Below are 18,570 nucleotides of genomic sequence, written 5' to 3' on the forward strand. Positions count from 1 at the left end.
AAGCAACGTGCCCTTGTCTTCACATCATATGGGGCAGTCACGAGGTGTAAACCTTGGCGACCAGGTGGCATCTGCCAGGTGTCTCCACTTTTCCTTTTCCCTGAGCTGTTCAGAAGTGAGTCCCTAAGTGCTGGGGGAGGGGGCGTAGGAAGGGTTAGTTAAGCTCCTCCCCCGGGAACATCCACTCATTTTATTTGTCATTCTTCTTTTACATTTAAACCCTTCTGCGCGGTTTCCCTTTCAACCTATGCACGTATTATTCCATAATTTAAACATACAGTTCCCCAAACAAACAAACAACTAGAAACAAATGTAAGTCGCTGGACAAAACTCAGGGGTCGGATTCCCTGGCCCTTAGCCAAAAGCAAAGCTTTCCGTTCTTCGGGAAAGAAAATAAACCCAGTCCCCTTTGAGATCCGGGCAGGGGAGAGGAAAATGACTCGGAAACCCTGTTGTGAGAAGCACGTTGCTATCCCGGACGAAGGGCCATTTCAGCCCTAAGCTCAAAGCGGGAGCTCCGACCAGCATCCTCAGGACGCCTGGGTGCTGGCCACGTGGTTGAGCCAGGCAGGAGGAGGCGTTGTCAGGGGCACAGAAGAAACCAGAAACTCATTAGCTGGGACCCCAGCCGGGACCTTTGCCCCACTGGTGACCTTGGGAAAGCCTCTTAGCTTCCTTGGCCACTTCCGTGGTGGTCGAGTGAGGATTCCGAGTTCTGCCTGCTTGCGTGAAAAATATCTTTTGATGATTGATTAGCTAATGCTTGGAAACAGCTCCGGCACTGGAAGCCAGTTCCCCAGAAAGTGCTAAGCAGTGTTATTAAGGGATCAAACAGGAAGGCCTTTGTGTGTGATGCCAAGATGATTTTGTTAAATTATGAAACTTGCTTTGATAAACTGCCTGGAGGTGCCATCTGTGACATGCTTAATGTTTTTTCCCCCACTTCCCTGAGCTTATTGAATTATTTGTACACAATTTATTTTACTTTCATAGGGCATTAAATTACTCTGAGACCTTGAAATATTTTACAGCCAATTCAAGGCATCTGGAGGCTGTCAGGAGAGTTTTTGATGGATTTTGTCTTTAGGAGATGAAACAGGGGGAGTATTCTACAAATGAGGGAGGGGGGGACCTGTTGCATGTAAAAGTGGCTTTCAACTCTGTTTAACATGGGTGCTTTAAATTTTCAGCTGCTGCGGAAATGCTTTTATAAAATACATGAAGGAATCGAGGTACATTTAATCATCTCTGTATCTTAATCAGAAACATTTATCAAAGCCCTTTATTAGGGGAAATTTGAAATGTGTACCAACGGAGAGAAAATACGATGTCTCCTGGTGGATTTATTACACTGCTTCAGCGATCCTCAAACTGAGGCCGGCCTCTGTGGTCTCTATGCCTCCTCCTTCCATGAACCCCACGGGGAAGTCTGAAGCAGCTTCCAGACACCACAGCGGCATTTCATGAGTAAATAAGAATGCTATTTTTGAGTAGCCCAAGAGTTGTGCTGTTCTCACCGGGGATGCGTTAACTATGACCTCGGAAAAGCTCCTCCTCACCCTGGCAGGGGTCAAAGTCGCTAGGAGGTGGGTCACTGGCTGGAACAAGCCAGGTGTGAAAAGTCAGCGCTCGCAGGGGACCCCAGTCCTGAATGTTCACCTTCCAGGACAGCGTCTTCTGACGGGTCCTGGGCATGAGCGCCGCGCTCCTCGGGAAGCACACAGAAGTGATTTTATTGGATCATCTGTGATGTCGCAGAGTGGGGAGTCAAGTCGCCGGCGCTCCCTGACAGGCTGTGCTATTCCAGGCACCCTCCTTTAACCTCTAGCTGCAAAGCTTCCTCCTCTAACTTTCCTTCTGCTGTGCTTTCCCGAAGCTGACAGCAGCACCTTGACCGCAGTGTTACGGTTCTCAAAGTTTTCTGTCCATTGGAATCTGCCGGACAGCTGGCTAAAAATCTTGACTGCTCTCATACATCACTGATGGAAGTGCGGGTTGATACAACTTAACGGGGAATGCAATGGGGTCAAAACTATCCAACATTTCAAATGCATATACCATTTGACCCTGAAATAGGAAACTGTCTTAGACAGACTTGCCCACGTGGATTTTTTATTACACCAAAATACCTGGAAGCCATCTAAAATGGCTAGCCACATAAAAACATGGATGGGAGTCCCTCCATACGATGTAATATAATGCAGGCATTAAAAAGGAAAAGGGAAATTTTAAAAAAGAAAGGAGCAAGGTGCAGAACTATGGAAACAATGTTACCACGGGAGGAAGGAAGACAGAATACGTATGTATGTCCTTGTGTGTAGGTATCGATATATAGATACTGTGATGGTTCACTTCATGTGTCTGTGTCAACTTAACTGGACTAAGGGATTCCCAGATAGCTGGTTAACATTCTTTCTAGGTGTGTCTGTGAGAATGTTTCTGGAAAAGATTGTCATTTGAGTTGTTAGATTGAGCAAAGAAGGTCTGCTCTTGCTAGTGTGGGTGGCATCATCCAATGTGTGGAAAGTCCGAATGGAGCACAGAGGCGGAGAAGGGGCGAAGTTACTTGCCCTGTGTGATCTGGAACATCCATCCTCTCCGGCCTGCAGGCATCAGAGCTCCTGGGCCGCCGGCCTTTGGACCCGGATCAAGACTTACACTACCTGCCCCTACTTCTCAGGACTTCCGACTTGCACCAAATCACTCTACAAGCTTTTCTGGTTCTCCAACTTGTAGGCAGCAGATCATAAGGCTTCTTGGCCTCCATAGTCTCATAAACTACTTCCTATAATAAATAAGTAAATATTATATGTATGTGTATATAAATATATGTATGTGTGTGTGTACGTGTGTGTATTGGTTCTGTTTCTCGGGAGAAACCTAATAGAGATACACTTATGTGTCTATCTTCATAAAGGAGATGGAATATATTTACACACATAGATTATATATATATAATAGACACCTACTTGCCTATACTCATATCCACCATTTAACCCTTTTCCCATTTGCACTGAGAATACCCGCCAGCAGCACTTGCCTATACTTATATCCACCATTTAACCCTTTTCCCATTTGCACTGAGAATACCCGCCAGCAGCACTTGTGGGTTGGTGCAGCATTCGCCCCAAGATGACTTTGTCACGAAATATCTCACCTCACTTTTATTATCATTTTCACATCGCTCTAGTATATCGACGTTGGAAAAAAAAGACTTCGTTCTATTTACAGCATTCTGTTTTTAGCAGTGGCAATTCCATTTGCAAAATATAGTAATTCTCGATCACTGGAAATGTCGTATCCTAGAACACGTAGCATTTCCATGTGTGATGTTAACATTGTTCTTGAACAGTTATTAGCTGAGGATTCACTCGATGAATCTGATTTTTCTGAAGTAGACAATTCTGATGATTCAGATAATTCTGATGTTCATTCTGTTTAGAAATAACTCCCTGAGGCCAGGCGCGGGGGCTCACGCCTGGAATCCCAGCACTTTGGGAGGCCAAGGTGGTGGATCACTTGAGGTCAGGAGGTTGAGACCAGCCTGGCCAACATGGTGAAAACCCATCTCTACTAAAAATAAAAAAATTAGCCAGGCTTGGTGGCCAGCACCTGTAGTCCTAGCTACTCGGGAGGCTGAGGCACGAGAATCACTTGAACCTGGGAGGCAGAGGTTGCAGTGAGCCAAGTTCAAGCCACTGCACTCCAGCCTGGGCAAAATGAGACGCTAGCTGAAAACTAAATAAATAAATAAAAACTCCCTGGACAGGCTTTATATTTTATTTCCCCATGGAAAATCAGACAGACTTGCTTCAGCCTCAAAGAGTGTGTTTATGTAAAATTCAGTGAGTGCTGGCAGTGAGCTGCACTTTTGTTTTTTCTAAACAGGAAAAGTGTTTAACATATGCATGTATAGGCCTAAAAGAGCTCTGTAGAGATACCTAAGCAATTGAACCAATGTCCAGTTGCTTCTGAGTAGGGGAATGTAGTGGCTGGAGGTCAAGAGTGAGTAGGAGAAAGACTTATGTTTTACAATATATTCTTTGGTACTGATAAATTTGGTACTATATGCATATATTCCCTTTACATAAAGATAAGTAAAGTTATTTGTTTATGTCCATTGCCCGGACTCCTCTCCAGACCTACTGAAGCAGGCTCTTCAAGCATCCAGCCCAGGCATCCATTTTTTTAACACACCTGTTCTTGTTCTCCTGACACACTCCCTCGTTGAGAATCTCTGCCCTCGGGCTCTGCACTTCTGATATAGATTAACAGGCATTTACAGCGTGGGCAAGTGGCTATGCTTTGTCTCCCAAACTACCTAAGCTTTTGAGGGCAAGGACTGAATTTTTTACATTTATGAATGGAAGATGGGAAAATGTTGAATATATTCACTTCAATAAATGCCAAGAATACAGCAGTACCATAGCCTGATACTCAAACTACTGCTTGGACCAACTGTGGTAGATAAAAAGTGACTACACATTCTTTGCTCCTTCTCCCATTGAGAGGTGGAATTAAATTCCCTTTCTCTTGAACATGAGCTGGCGTTGGTGATGATTTGCTTGATCCATAGAATAAAGTAGAAGGAATGCTCTGAGCCTTCTGGGACTATGGGATAAGAAGCCTTGCAGCTTTCACTCGGGCCTCCTGGAACACTCACTCTGGGAGAAGCCAGCTACCGTGAAACAAGTCAGTCTATCCTGAGCCCACCATGCTGTGAGGAAGCCCAAGAAGCTCTGTGGAGAAGACTATGTGGAAGGAGCAGAGACCTCCAGCCAGCAACCCCAGCTGAGCTCCCAACTGAGAGCCGATACCAACCTGCTGCCCACGTGAGTGAGCCATCCAGGTAGCAGATCCTCCAGCCAGATCAAGTAGCCCAGCCAACACTGCATGGAGCTAAGATGAGCGCCCACTACCAAGTTCCACCCAAACTGCAGATTCATAAGCAAAATAAATGATTGTTGTTTCTTTAGGCCACTAAGTTTCAGAATAGTTTGTTTTTCATTAATAGATAACTGGAATACTCTCTGCGCAGTACAATTGTATCCAAGTGTCCTATTATGCAATTTGTGTCAAAAGGTTCTATTAGTTCGCACTGGTGAATAATTACAACCATTTTTGGGCATTCACCACTTGCCAGCCTTCATGCCAAATACGCTCTTTAAAACTTATGAGATGCATATTATCTCCATTTGACAAATTCTACAGAGAACATAAATGCAGTGAACACCACCAAGAGACATCTACTCAGCCTCCCTTTTCTTGAAACAGGCTCTCTTCAACCATACGGTTGCAGCCAGGGACTGCCAGTAACTGTGTTCAAACAGTGTGGACCAGCATCCACACACCAGCCAATGACACCAGGAAAGGGTGTTTCACCTGAGTGGGACCAGAGTTTCTTCCCTGGGAATTGGGAGGTGGAGCTACGAGGTTGTAGGCTTGATTTTACTTGAAAAGAAGACTTGAACATAGGAGAGACGCTGGTGGCATTGCCACCCCACGGACTGAGAAGCGATGAGGGTCAGGTCTGAACCGTGAGCGGAGTGTGTGGCAAAGACACGCAAAGAAAAGTGAAGCAAGAAGCCAGGCCCAGGTCCAGCCACACCGCACCTCCTGGGTTTCCACGTTGGGTCCCCACTCTCTTTCTGTGGGCTCTGCTGTTTTTTATCAGTTTTGAGGAAAGTGAATCCGCTTACATTCCGAGAGTAACATTTGCCCAGGACCCCACCGCCGACACGCAGCAGAGCCAAGATGGGAAGCCCGGCCTGTGCTCCTGGCCTCCTGACCCCTGAGTTGCTGTGGGGGTGGGTGGGCCCTTTTCTGCGCTTTCTACAATTTAATGAAAATTCAGCGAAGTTCAAGCATCCACAAGAACACTCAGCTTTTCCTCTAGCACTACAAGTGGGAGCCCTCTCTCCATTTATCCTGCTGATTTTTAGGTACATTTTAGATGAGGTAGCTGATGTCCATATCCTCCACTTGTAAATATTGAATATGCAGACCTTCCTCAATCTCCCTCCATAACAGAAACAAACACCACACATCCCCACTACTCAGTGCTGACAACTCTTCCTGCTTTGTCCCCCCTTGTGAACAGCAAGAGTTTGTAACCAGCAGCAGAACAGAGGAGGTGAACATACTCTTCAAGACCCTATCTTTACAGCGTTTTACGACAGCAACTTTAAAACATGCATTCAAGCTGGAAGATTTACAGCACAAATACCCACTGCACCCGTGGGTAGCATGTACCCTTTTCACCATTAACACTGTCCCAGTTCAATCTATCACACGTCTCCCCATTATCCATCCCTCTATCCAACCATTACTGCATCTTATTTTTAATATCATTTCCCCGTCCTTTGCAGACCTCAGTCTCCTCCCCACCTCACGCATCAGCAAGCACCTTTCTTTGACTGTGCTCTAGAACCGTGACCCCTGAGGTACCTCCCCACCACCCCATTGTCAGGGGCAGTTTTAAAAGGAGAAAGAAAAAAACAACTTTGGAGCAGAAATTTAGAAGAAACTATAATGTTTGTGATATAATTCATAAAATCATTGAGTGGATCGATTTCTCCTTGAGATGTCCTCCATACTAACTGTCCCTGTGTAAACGCACAATGAAATTAAAGGAAATACAATGTAGGTTTGCCTCTCTATTACTGCATGAAATTAAGTAGCAGATTTGATTTTTGCAAAAATTAACTTGTATTTCACGAGCGCCACATTATACAGGCAACTTACCAACTATACTACACTCATCCTTTTTTTCCCCCTCCAAGGAGCCCTTTTATTAATTACCAGATCTCTAATATAAAACATGTGCTTAAGAGAAAACAGCCCTATGATCCCTTCCCCTTCGCCTAAGGTCTGTCATTGGCATCTCCGGACTGACAGAGATTAATGGGCCATTCCCCACGTGTGTTTTCCCTCTGTTTCATGCTCCACAAGTTTTATTTTTCTTAGCAGTTGTAAACGTTTGGAGATCAGATATGACTCGTAGACCTTAGCAGCACTGAGCTTAAAGAACATTTCCGGAGAAAAATGGGCAGGAATACTTCTCACCTATAATCAATACATGATGTAATTCTCTTGAAGAGTATTGGTAATTGTCATAAAGATTTATGGAGCACTTACTACATGTCCAGCTCTATGCTGCACTTTGCACGTAGCTTCTTATCTAATCCTATCAAGGACAGGGAGGCTGTGAGCAAGTTGCTCCCTTCTTTAGGATCTAGGGCCAACCCATTAAGTTGAAATTAACTTAATAAAGGGACAATTTCTCTGTTGGCTGCACAAAATCAAGTTTAGGACTTTTGGTGAAAATGAACTTTTAGTGATGCACCTACCTTCGGAAAGAATAATCACAGGTAATATCCATTGCACACTTGCAATGTTCCGGGTGCTGGACCAAGCACAGAGCTTTCTATCTGTCCCATTGACTTTTGTGATGCCCTGAGGTAGGTCCTGGTGTCTTCTCCATTTTACATGTGAGGAAGGTGAATTCGCAAGAAGCTAAAGACATCTAAGTATCTCTAGAGAGTAAATGTTTTGAAAGCCGGCTATCTGGCATATCAGTTGGTTCCATTTCTAAGTTTGAAGAGGCCAGGAATGGCGTCATTCATTCCATTGACAGAGGTTGATCGAAGGCCTCCCAGGTGCAAGCAGGTGTGAATGCTGGGTGAGCTCAGACATGCAGCCTCACGTCTTCTCCCCGGCATCCAGCACAGCCGGATGGGTTGTGGAAGAGTCACTCATCTGTTTCTGTGCTGGCCCACTGTACCTCCAGCCAGCGTAATTTATTTTGTTCCTCCTTTTTGATAATGGGTGCATTGCTCTTTGTCTCCAGACAGCATTTTTCACTCCTTCCTCTCTCTTGTCTGTAAATTAGTTGGTTGTATCTCCAGGAAGCAGAGACCAAACCAGAAAGCATCACTCCAGATGTCTAGCAGGGAATGCCCCTGGGGTCAATACCCACGGCACATGGTATGTGCCAGAAATAGCCTCAGCAGTGTTTCCCATCCCAGCACTGGTGACTCCTCCAACAAGGGGTGGGGTCTATGCTCTATTGACTATGTATTTTATTTTCTGTACCCTGAGGCTTTGACATCGGGGCCTTGCTGACCCTGGAGAGACCGGCCCTCCCGGGCTTAGCCAGTGCCTAGCAGTAGTGAACAATCCACCGGCAAGTGGTGTTTTCAAATGCAAACCAGTCAATCCAGAGTCCATACCCCAACCACTCCTCTGCGGGGCTCTCACACCCTGGATCATTATCCACCTGTTCCAATCATGCCAAGACCAGGCACCAGACAACCAGGGAGGCTCCTAGGCCCAGTACCTACCGGAGTTACTCAGGCCAGTCAATGATGAGCACGCTTACCCTGCCTTGCCTGATGTATTAGTTCATTTTCATGCTGCTAATAAAGACATACCCGAGGCTGGGTAATTTATAAAGGAAAGAGGTTTAGTGGACTCCCAGGTCTACATGGCTGGGGAGGCCTCACAGTCATGGCAGAAGGTGAATGAGGAGCAAAGGCACGTCTTACATGGCGGCAGGCAAGAGAGGGTGTGCAGGGGAATTGCCCTTTGTAAAACCATCAGATCTCGTGAGACTTATTCACTACCACGAGAACAGCACAAGACAGACCCACATCTGTGATTCAATTACCTCCCACTGGGTTCCTCCCACAACACATGGGAATTATGGGAGCTACAGTTCAAGATGAGACTTGGGTGGGGACACAGCCAAACCCTATCACCTGCTCCTCCTACAGAAATCCCCAGAAAGGCTCTGGCCCACAGCTTCTCCCTCTGCCTCTGCCTCCTGCTCTATCTGGTGCTCCCGAGTGGCCTGGCGTGGCCTGGCATGGTGTGGCATGTCCCCCCCTCTTGGGAACTGTAACAAACTATCTTTTCAAAGGCCGTCATCTCCTGATTTGTTGGCCTTACTATACTTCAAATGTTCTATTATACACTGTATTTAAAACATGCCCTTTCCCCTTAAACTGGATCTCTGTGCCTGTCTTTCTAACGAAGTCTAGCAGGACCAGGGCTGCCTGGCTTCCAAGACTAGGCTGTGAAAGGTGACATATCCTCCACCAGTGCTCTCAGCAGGCACACTTAGGATGTGTGCACCACCGTGCAGGGAGTCCAGGTGCTCTGGGGCATACTCTGGAGGTTTGCATGGAGCGGCTGCCGAGAGCTGGAACGGCCCAGAGAGCCCAGTGCTCCAGGCCCAGCTGCGTATTCCCCGGGTGCCAGCCCCACACCCTCTTTCTGCATGAAAACCACTCCAATGTGTCTAGAATTCTGTCATTTATAATAAGATGACTGTGCTCTAAGCCCCCAGAGTTTGGAAGGATTCTTTACACAGCCGGAGGAGTGTGGGACAGCATCTGCTGGGGAGGAAAGAGGCAGGCTGGGTGATGGGAAACATCGAGGTAGGTGCAGCCCCATGGAAGCAGCAGCAACCCCCGGAGGCCCTGACACCGGGCCCTGCAGAGTCCTCTGATGCTGAGGAGAGGGCATGCACCTACATGCCCCCAGAGGCCTGCCGTCCCTGCAGAGCAGCACAATCTTGGGGCAGGGAAGACTGTAGGGGTGACTCAGCCTCGAGGCCTCCACTGTCAGGTCAGCTGGGGAATAGGACTGCGTCCACAACCGGTGGGATCTGGTGGCATGGTGTCCATCAGCCCCAATGCTAACAGTGCCTCCTTGGCGGCATCTGTTGGGGTCATACAGAGGAGTGCCCATGAAAGGACGGGTGTTTGCTGTGTGGAACAGTCTGGTGGTTTCTCAAAAGGTCAAACTCAGAAGAACCCCATGACTTGACCAGTCCACCCAAGAGAAATGAAAGCGCGTTTCCTTACCCAAATGTACACACAGAGGGATGTTCACAGCAGCACCATTCCCAGGAGCCAAAATGCGGAAACAGCCCCAAAGCCCTTCAATGGATGCCTGGATGAATAAACGTGGTGTACATATGCGACGGAATATGATTCAACCACGAAAAAGAATGCATCACCAACACAAGCGACAGCCTGGAGGAGCCGGGAAAACATGCTTGGAGGCAGAAGCCAGACACGGAAAGCCACATGGCCTGAGTCCATGTGTGTAAAGTGTCCAGAGGAGGAAAGCCTGTGCAGACTGGAAGGAGAGGGCTGCGTGCCACGGGCTGGGTGAGGGGACGGGGACGTGGGGAGTGACTGCTCAGTGGGTACGTGGTTTCTTTTGGGGGTGATGGAAATGTTCTAAAGTTTGGTAGTGCCCATAATCACCAGACCTGAGAATATTCTAAGATCCATGAGGAGTTCGAGATCAGCCTGGCTAACATGGTGAAACCCCGCCGTTTCTACTAAAAATACAAAAAAATTAGCCAGGCATGGTGGCACACGTCTGTAATCCCAGCTACTCAGGAGGCTGAGGCGGGAGAATCGCTTGAACTAAGGAGGCGGAGGTTGCAGTGAGCCGAGATCACGCCTTGCACTCCAGCTTGGGCGGCAAGAGCGAAACTCCTTCTCAAAAAAAAAAAAAAAAAAAACACCATGAAATTTTTACATATTAAACTGGTGAATTTTGTGGCTTGTGGATTATATCTTACTTTATAATAGATACAGAAAGCTTTGGTGGCAGAATGCCAGGGCTGGAAACCCGATTGCCACCCACAAGCTCTGTGACCCGAGGGAGGTTTCTCAGCCTCTCAGGGCTCAGTTTCTTCGTCTGCAACGTGGGGGCAACAATCGGGCCGACCACGCAGGGCCTGGACTGAAATGGCCGATGTGTGCACAGAGTTTAGGGCGGTGGCGGGCAGGTGGGCTGTGTGCCCTCCGTGTCGGCCGTGACTGCCTGCCCTCCCTCTCTCCCTCCTGTCCCCATGCCCAGACCCTCCTCCCTCATTCCTGGGCAGCTGCGCACAACGCCTGCTCATCTCCCGGCTTCAGCTTCAGCCTGGAGGAGTGTTTCGTTTGCCTGAGAAAGCATTTGCTCATAGAAGCCTGCGTGGATGCGGCAGGCAGCAGGCTCTGGCCAAGCCGCCTCCCGCAAGCCCCCTCTGCCGTCTGTCCCACTCTCAGACAGTAGATGCTGTCAGGACCCCTGCCCGGGACTTGGGGCATGGAACTGTCTGCAGGTCTAGCTGGAGGCAGGGTCAGGATTCCGCTCACTGGGCTGGAAGGTCCATGGGTAGGATGTTGTGTGGCTCCGAGCTGCACCCAGAACCTAGCCCGTCCCCGGCAGGCAGGAGGGGCTCCACAAACACTTATTGGGTGAATAGGCTGCGACTTCAGCAACTGCCTGCAGGAAGGTCCCTGGGGACAAACACTGTTCTACGGCCAGCTCTCCACAGTGGAGGGTACCATTGGGTGCTTCTAGGGGTTCACTCGGCTCGTCTGCGAGCTTGGCAGATAGGCAGGGCTCCGGGCCTGCCATACAGAGGCGGCCTGGGCTGTGTGCCTCACTCACAGTATCTTGGAGCATGAGCCGGCTCAGGCTTCCCCTCACTGACCTGCCCAGCCTTTCTCCAGAGCTGCAGGGTTGAGGCTGTGGCTTCAAAGAGCCGGGAGGCCTGACAGAGCCCCTGCAGAGAGGCCAGGAGGAGCTTGGCATGCCCCCTGGGCTGGCCCAGGGGCAGGGCAGACCCTTGACCTCCCCATGGGGGCTGCTGACCCTGGAGCAGAGGCACCAGAGGCCGGGCTTGGCCTGGGGCCCTGCCAGCTGCAGGTCATCCCTCTCCTCCGAAACACACGGCCATCTCAGAGCCAGAGTAAGGGCGGTGCGGGCTGGGGTCTGCGGTCCCCACTGGAAGGTCACCAGGGGCCCAGGGCCTGCTCTCAAGTTTGTCACAGTCTGTTTAGAAAACAAAATATGGGGCCAGGCACGGTGGCTCACACCTGTAATCCCATCACTTTGGGAGGCCGAAGCGGGTGGATCACTTCAGGCCAGGAGTTCGAGACCAGCCTGGCCAACATGCTGAAACTCTGTCTCTGCTAAAAATACAAAAATTAGCCAGGCGTGGTGGCGCATGCCTGTAATCCCAGCTACTCGGGAGGCTGAGGCAGGAGAATAGCTTGAACCTGGGAGGTGGAGGTTGCGGTGAGCTGAGATCGAGTCACTACACTCCAGCCTGGGTGACAGAGCAAGATTCCATCTCAAAAAATAATAATAATAAATAAGTAAATAAATAAAAAGAACATGAAATATGGGCCAAAATAAGATTTCAAAATTGTAGTGTATTTTATTTTCCTGCACTCAGAAAGTGTGAGAGTCGACATGACTTTGCCCAACCTGGAACACCAGGGTTTTTTCAAAGGAAGCAGTGGTGTGCTCTCGGGAAGGTCTGAAGCCAACGGGGCTGGAAGGAGAGCGATTTGCTACTTATACCTCGAAGATTTAATTCTGTTTGAAGGCCACCGCTCCAGTGCCACTTCCTAGAGATAATCGTGCGGTTTATAAGGAACTATGAGACTCATTTTAGAAAGCGCTTCCAGGAGGCTGAAGCTGGGGGTCTGGGAGTTTGACGGGCCCTTCCTCCCACCTGCAGGGGCTGCAGGCGCAACCTCATTGCGGGATGAACAACCTTCTCTGGACGTGAAGCTGGGTGGGAGGGTGGGGGACGAGAAGAGGCTGCAGAGGAGGCGGGGGCTCTGAATCCACCCAGCCAGGCCAGCCCTGTCTCTATGACTACATAGAATGTTCTGGAAGGGTTAGGGTGCTGTTTGCCTCAGGGGAGAGGGCGTGGTGGGAGGGCTGCTGGGCTGGCAGAGTACCAGGGGGAATTCCCAGGAACTCCTCTGGCATCTCTGAGACCCAGCAGGGCAGAGGGTGGGCGGGGCTGCATGGCGCAGCAGGGGCTCCCAGACCTGAGCTGTGGAGGTGGGGCCCTGTCTGCCCCCTCACTTTGGAAACCTAGCAGGGTTTGTTTGCTTGTTTTTTGTTGTTGTTGTTGTTGTTGTGTGTGTGTTTTTTTTTTTTTAAAGAAATTTGCTGTTTTCCAGGTAGCTTCATAGAAAGCCAGGGTCTCTTTCCTCTATAGTTAGGTTGTTTACACTGCAAAAGCCTAATCCTCTTGCTAGGTTGATATTGTGTCTCGTGGGCTCCTTAATGAAAAGTATTTGTCCAGGATTATTCCTTCACAGCAAATGAGAGCCTCCAAGACAGCTCCACTCTGAGAACCGGCCTTGTGGCTGGGGCACGAGCACCAGGGGCTCCAAAGAGGGGGTCAGGCTCGAGACACTTGTGTACGTGTGCTACTCCTGGCCTGAGCACCCCAGGCTGGCTCCGAAATCTAGGGTGAGCAGAAAGGGAGGCAGATTCTCACTGTAAGAAGCACGGGGGAAAGACCCCATTCGAGTGGGCTGTTTCCCTTTTGGTTTCGAGCCTGTAGTTTCCCCCAAAGGATGTCCACATCCTAATCCCTGGAATCTCTGGACATGTCACCTGACATGGAAAAAGGGACTTTGCTGCTGTGATTAAGGACTCTGAGATGAGGAGATGATCCTGGATAATGTAATCACAGGAGTCCTTGAGGAGGAAGGTAGGAAGGTCAGAAGAGGAAGCAAGAGGCCAGAGTGATTCCAGGAAGGGGTCGAAAGCTGCGTTATGCAGGCAGCTCCAGAAACTGCAAAAGGTGGGAAACAGACTCTCCTGGGAGCCTTTGGAAGGAGCGCAGCCAGCCCTGATTTCAGCCCTGAAAGACTCATTGCAGACTTCCGGCCTCCAGAGCTGTAGGAAAATGAAGTTGGTTGCTTTTTTGTTTTTGCTTCTAGAGGCAGGGTCTCGCTCTGTGGCCCAGGCTGAAGTGCAGCAATGGTGGCAATAGTGCAATGACGGCTCATGGCAACCTCAACCTCCTGGGCTCAAGTTATCCTCCCTCCTCAGCCTCCCGAGTAGCTGGGACCACAGGTGTGCACCTTCAAGCCTGGCTAATTTTTCTTTTTTTATTTTTTGTAGAGACGGGGTCTTGCTGTGTTGTCCAGGCTGGACTTGAACTCCTGAGCTCAAATGATCCTCCTGCCTCAGCCTCCCCAAGTGCTGGGATTACAGGCATGAGCCACTGTACCAGGTCAAGTTGTGTTGTTTTAAGCCATCCAGTTGGTGATTATTTGTTACAGCAGCCACAGGAGACCCACGCGGCCAGAGTCCCTCTCCTGCCCTGCCCCCAATGCCAGTCAGCCACTAGGCTGGGAGGGTCCTGCCCTGGGAGAGTCCGGCATGAACACAGGGACCAGGTGCAGCAACTGGACTCCAGACAGGAAGCACTCTGTCCTGAGAGCTGCCCACACCCAGATTAGGGTTTGGATCCCCAAGAAACCCCCATCCAATCTCTTCCCCGCCTCCTTTGGCCCCCAGCAGACCTGCTTCTCACTCACGTTCCCTTTCTGCCCCTGCTCCAGCTTTTTTCTAGACCGCCTGCCTCCAGCAGAACGAATCAAGAAGATTACAGGGCAGGCGGGTGTGAGAGCAGCTCCTGGGGCGAAACTAGAGGAAAATCCCCTGGCCCTGTTTCCCCAAACTTCCCTTTGATTTTTAATTTTTTTCAAAAGTTTCTTCATCACAAAATTTCCGGATGTGACATCCCTGGCAGCTCACACAGCAAGTTTTGGCAAAAACCAATGTCTTACTTCTCACTGGGCTGCAAGAAATTAGAGTAATCGCCCCCAACACACAAAGGCATGAACTCCCGATGCAATTAAGGAGAGGTGAGGGGATGAAAGGAATCCTGGCTGTGGATGAACTCTCCTTCTCTCGTTTTCCCTTAAAAGTCACAAGAGGCAACTTGCAGTCTAGTTAGCTTGGGGGCACCCGGGGTTGGGGTGTAGCAATGTGGGCAGGAGATGGGATCCTTGGCCTCAGCAGATGGGGCCCCTAAGGTTGTACCTTTTGTCGTGGCTCTGCCAGAGATTATATGAGCTCCAAGTTCTGGAGCTCCCTTCCAGCCCCGCTCTTCACTTTGGCGCAAGAGGGCAGTTAGGGCAAGTTCCTAGTTGTCCCCAAGGCTCCTCTGCCCCTCAACTGTGACGTGGGATGGTGATACCACCTAGCTTGCAGGGCTGGGTGCAGGTTTAAGGAGGCACGATTGAAACCTGGTGCCTGGCACAGAGAAAGCTCAAAAATGCAGGGTGCCACCCTTCATGTCATCCTCACCTCCACCCCATCGGCACCGCCTCCCACGCAGCCGTCCTCAGTGACGACGGCGGGTTTGGCTTCATCCCCTTCCATGAAGATGAGCGCGGCTCCCTCTCCTTTGTGTTGGATCTGGGGCCCTGGGGAGAGCTGGGCACATGGCTGGTGTGTAGTAGCGGCTCACTGCTGGGACACTGCTGTCTGCTGAGGGTTGCTCACTTGGCTGTGGTTGCTGCTCTCAGGCCTCTCATGGAGCCACCGTGACACACCCCCCGTGACACACCCCCCGTGACACACACCCCCCGTGACACACCCCCGTGACACACCCTCGTGACACACACCCCCGACACACCCCCGTGACACACCCCCACGTGACACACCCCCGTGACACCCCCCATGACACCCCCCGTGACACACCCCCCCGTGACACACCCCCCGTGACACACCCCCCGTGACACACCCCTCCAAGCCAGGGTGCAAGTTACATCCCATCGCCAGGCCCAGCACCATCCACACAGCAGCCCCACACGTGGGGAGCGTCGTTGTGGTTGTTATGGCCGACTTGCCGTGTAGGCTAAGATTGTTCCCCTTACACACACAGACATCCTCTCTCTCACACCCTCACGCAATCCCACACTCGTATTCACTCCCACATTTACACACGTACACGCTCACAGGCATGCATACAGTGGGGCATTCATTTACACACACTCACACCCATGCACACACACACATCCTCACACACACCCACATGCATCTTCACACACTGTGAAACACACACCCACACCCACACACTCTACGGGGGTCACACAGGCCTCTCCAGCTGCGCCCTCCCTGCACCGTGCAGACCCCCAGGTCTGGCCTCGGAGGGGACACACACGCCCCACTGGCAGCAGACCTCCGGTGTCCCGTCCCCTGTCTGGGCTGGCGAAAGTGCAGGTAGCTCCTTGGCCGCCTGACCCAGTGCCTTGGATGCTGCCCGTGTGCTGGGCCGGAGGACACCGTTCCCTCGCGCACAACAAGCCCTGTGAGGCATCACGGGGGGGACAGGAGCTCACACCTCAACCTAGAGGCCCCGTCTACTCACAACCACTTTTAAGGAATGCAGCTAAACAGGGGGCTCAGATCCCTGTTCAGGGCCCTTCTCACGATGCCCACCGTAACAGCCCAGCCCTGCGGGTGCCTGGCTGCAGTCTCCTTCTCCCCAGCACTTCCAGACCTGGCAGCCCGGCCCAATACCAGCGGCCGCGGGGCCTGACCTGGACTGAACCCCGGAGCCCGGACAGGCTGGTCACTGCAGGGCGGGGCCTGAATTCTGCAGCTGCTCCTGAGGCCAAAAGCTGTTCTGAGGGTGGGGTGGGCTGCCAGGCTCCACCGACGCCCTCCCACACTGCAGGCGCCTCTCTGGAGCCTCACATATGTCCACCATCAGATTCCGTGGTCTGCGGTCTGTGGAGACGGTGGGGACCGACTCTCTCAACACCTCTGTGTGAACTGGATCCCCTGGGGGACTGGGGGGAGTAACAGAAAAGCTCACAGAGTGCCCCTGAGCCCAGAGCTGTTTCTGATCTCTCCTTAAAAGCGATCTCCGTGGAAACAGCCCAGATGACCATCAGTGGACGAATAGATACACAACTGTGGTCCATCCACACAACAGAATATCATCCAGTCACAGAAAGGGAGGAAGCGCTGATCCATGCTACAACATGGGTGAACCCCAAAAACATGATAAGAGACGCCGGATACAAAAGGCCACGGAGCATGTGATTTTACCTCCACAAAATGCCTAGAAGAGGCAAAATCTGCAGAGACAGAAAGCAGAGGAGCCGGGGGGAGGAGATGAGTGTTCGGGAGAGGGGAGTGAGCAGTGACCGATCACAGGTTCAGGCTTTCCTTTGGGGCGATGACAATTTAGGAAGTCGAGAGAGGTGTTTACACAACCTTGTGAAGATATTAAATGCCACTGAACTGTGTGCTTTAAAGTCGTTCATTTTATGTTACATGCATTTCAACTCAATTTTTTTAAGTGACCTCTGATTTTTAAAAGACGAGTCAATATTCCCAGTGACTCATTTGACCATGGGAAAATCCACTCTTTTATGGGCCAAATGTTTGCAAGGCTAGAGTTCTGTCTGAAATGGAAACTTCATCAACAGCTGGGCATTCGGTGGCCAGGCTTTTACTTGGAAAATTGGACCAGATTTCTTGGCCATCATCTTAATTATGTGTTCGACACAGAGGGACAGAAATTTCTAAATCACAACTTCCTCTGAGTGGAGAAAATCAAGCCCCAAATTCTTAAAGGGATATAGGAAAGCAAGTCTCCCGGCCATGCTTTTTGAGAGGGATGTTGGTGAAGGGCGTTTAGTCCTCCCCATCATAGAAGAGGAGAATCTGGCCACCCAAAATGTGGGAACTGGGTTCTGTGGACTGGGAAGGTTCGAAAAGAGTATCAAAAACGGGGGAGGTTCGCCTTTCCCAACTGCAGCCAGATGGCACACAAGGCTCTCCTGCATGTGCTTCCAGAATGTCTCCAGGCAGACAGAATGTGTCCAAATGCTAGGAGAAAAACAGAGTACAACAGTGTCAATGACCACAGCAGTAATGGAAACCATGCTAATAATCATAATACCCTCTACCAAGCCCAACCCCATGTGTCATCCTACACAGTAGCTAGGACGACATTAGTACCCCATTTCATTCTCCCGTGTCTCAGTCCCTGTATCTGAACAACAGGACAAATAACAGTGTCTACTTCATTATGCTGTCATCATTATTGAATGAAGGTTCAACTATCCATATTCCATTTTTTAACAAAAGCTTCAACTCACATTTATTGGCAAATGTTGATGCCATCCAGGTCCAGTTCCATGCTGCCAGCGGAAGATCCATTCCTTATCTTCCAGCAATGCGCTGTACTTCTGAACAGCTTCACCTGCATTTGGTAAGCAAGAGTCATCAGTAGCCTGGAGTCAATGAGAAGTTTACAAAGTTGTTGAGAGGTCAGGCTTTTGTGAATGAATTATAAGAGGATAATACAAAACAAAAATAATAATAAAATGCCCTAGGGAAAAATAATTTATCCCATGCCAACTAGGTCTTGAGAAGGTCATTTCTAAATTACTGTCTCAAACTGAATTATAAACAACTACTGAAGGCAGAGAAAGGGGGGTGGGGAAGCAAGTGTGGACGGGGCCCAGAAGGCTTCAGGAAAGACAAAACAGGGAGTCAGACTCTGGAAGAGGAGGCTGTAAACCTGTGGCTCTCAGCCTGTTCAGGTTGCTGTAACCAGCTACCATAGACCAGGTGCTTTATAAGCAAGAGAAACTTGTTTCACACAGTTCTGAGGCTGGACATCCAAGATAAAGGCAGATTGGTGTCTGCCAAGGGTCCTTCCCACATAGACGCAGGCGCCTTGCTGTGTGTTACACGGTGGGAGGGACAAAGGGG

General features: G+C 50.1%; 1 long non-coding RNA gene across 1 annotated transcript; it reads left to right on the plus strand.

Moving 5' to 3' along the window:
* The first annotated feature begins 12,712 nt into the window (after window positions 1-12,712).
* On the plus strand, window positions 12,713-17,104 carry LOC129136590 (uncharacterized). The gene is made up of 3 exons (XR_008538414.2): window positions 12,713-13,287; window positions 13,948-14,696; window positions 16,703-17,104. It is a non-coding gene; the product is annotated as an uncharacterized LOC129136590 (long non-coding RNA).
* The last annotated feature ends 1,466 nt before the right edge of the window (window positions 17,105-18,570 follow it).

Source organism: Pan troglodytes, chromosome 10 (genome assembly GCF_028858775.2).
Source record: "Pan troglodytes isolate AG18354 chromosome 10, NHGRI_mPanTro3-v2.0_pri, whole genome shotgun sequence".
Taxonomy (NCBI): Eukaryota; Metazoa; Chordata; class Mammalia; order Primates; family Hominidae; genus Pan; species Pan troglodytes.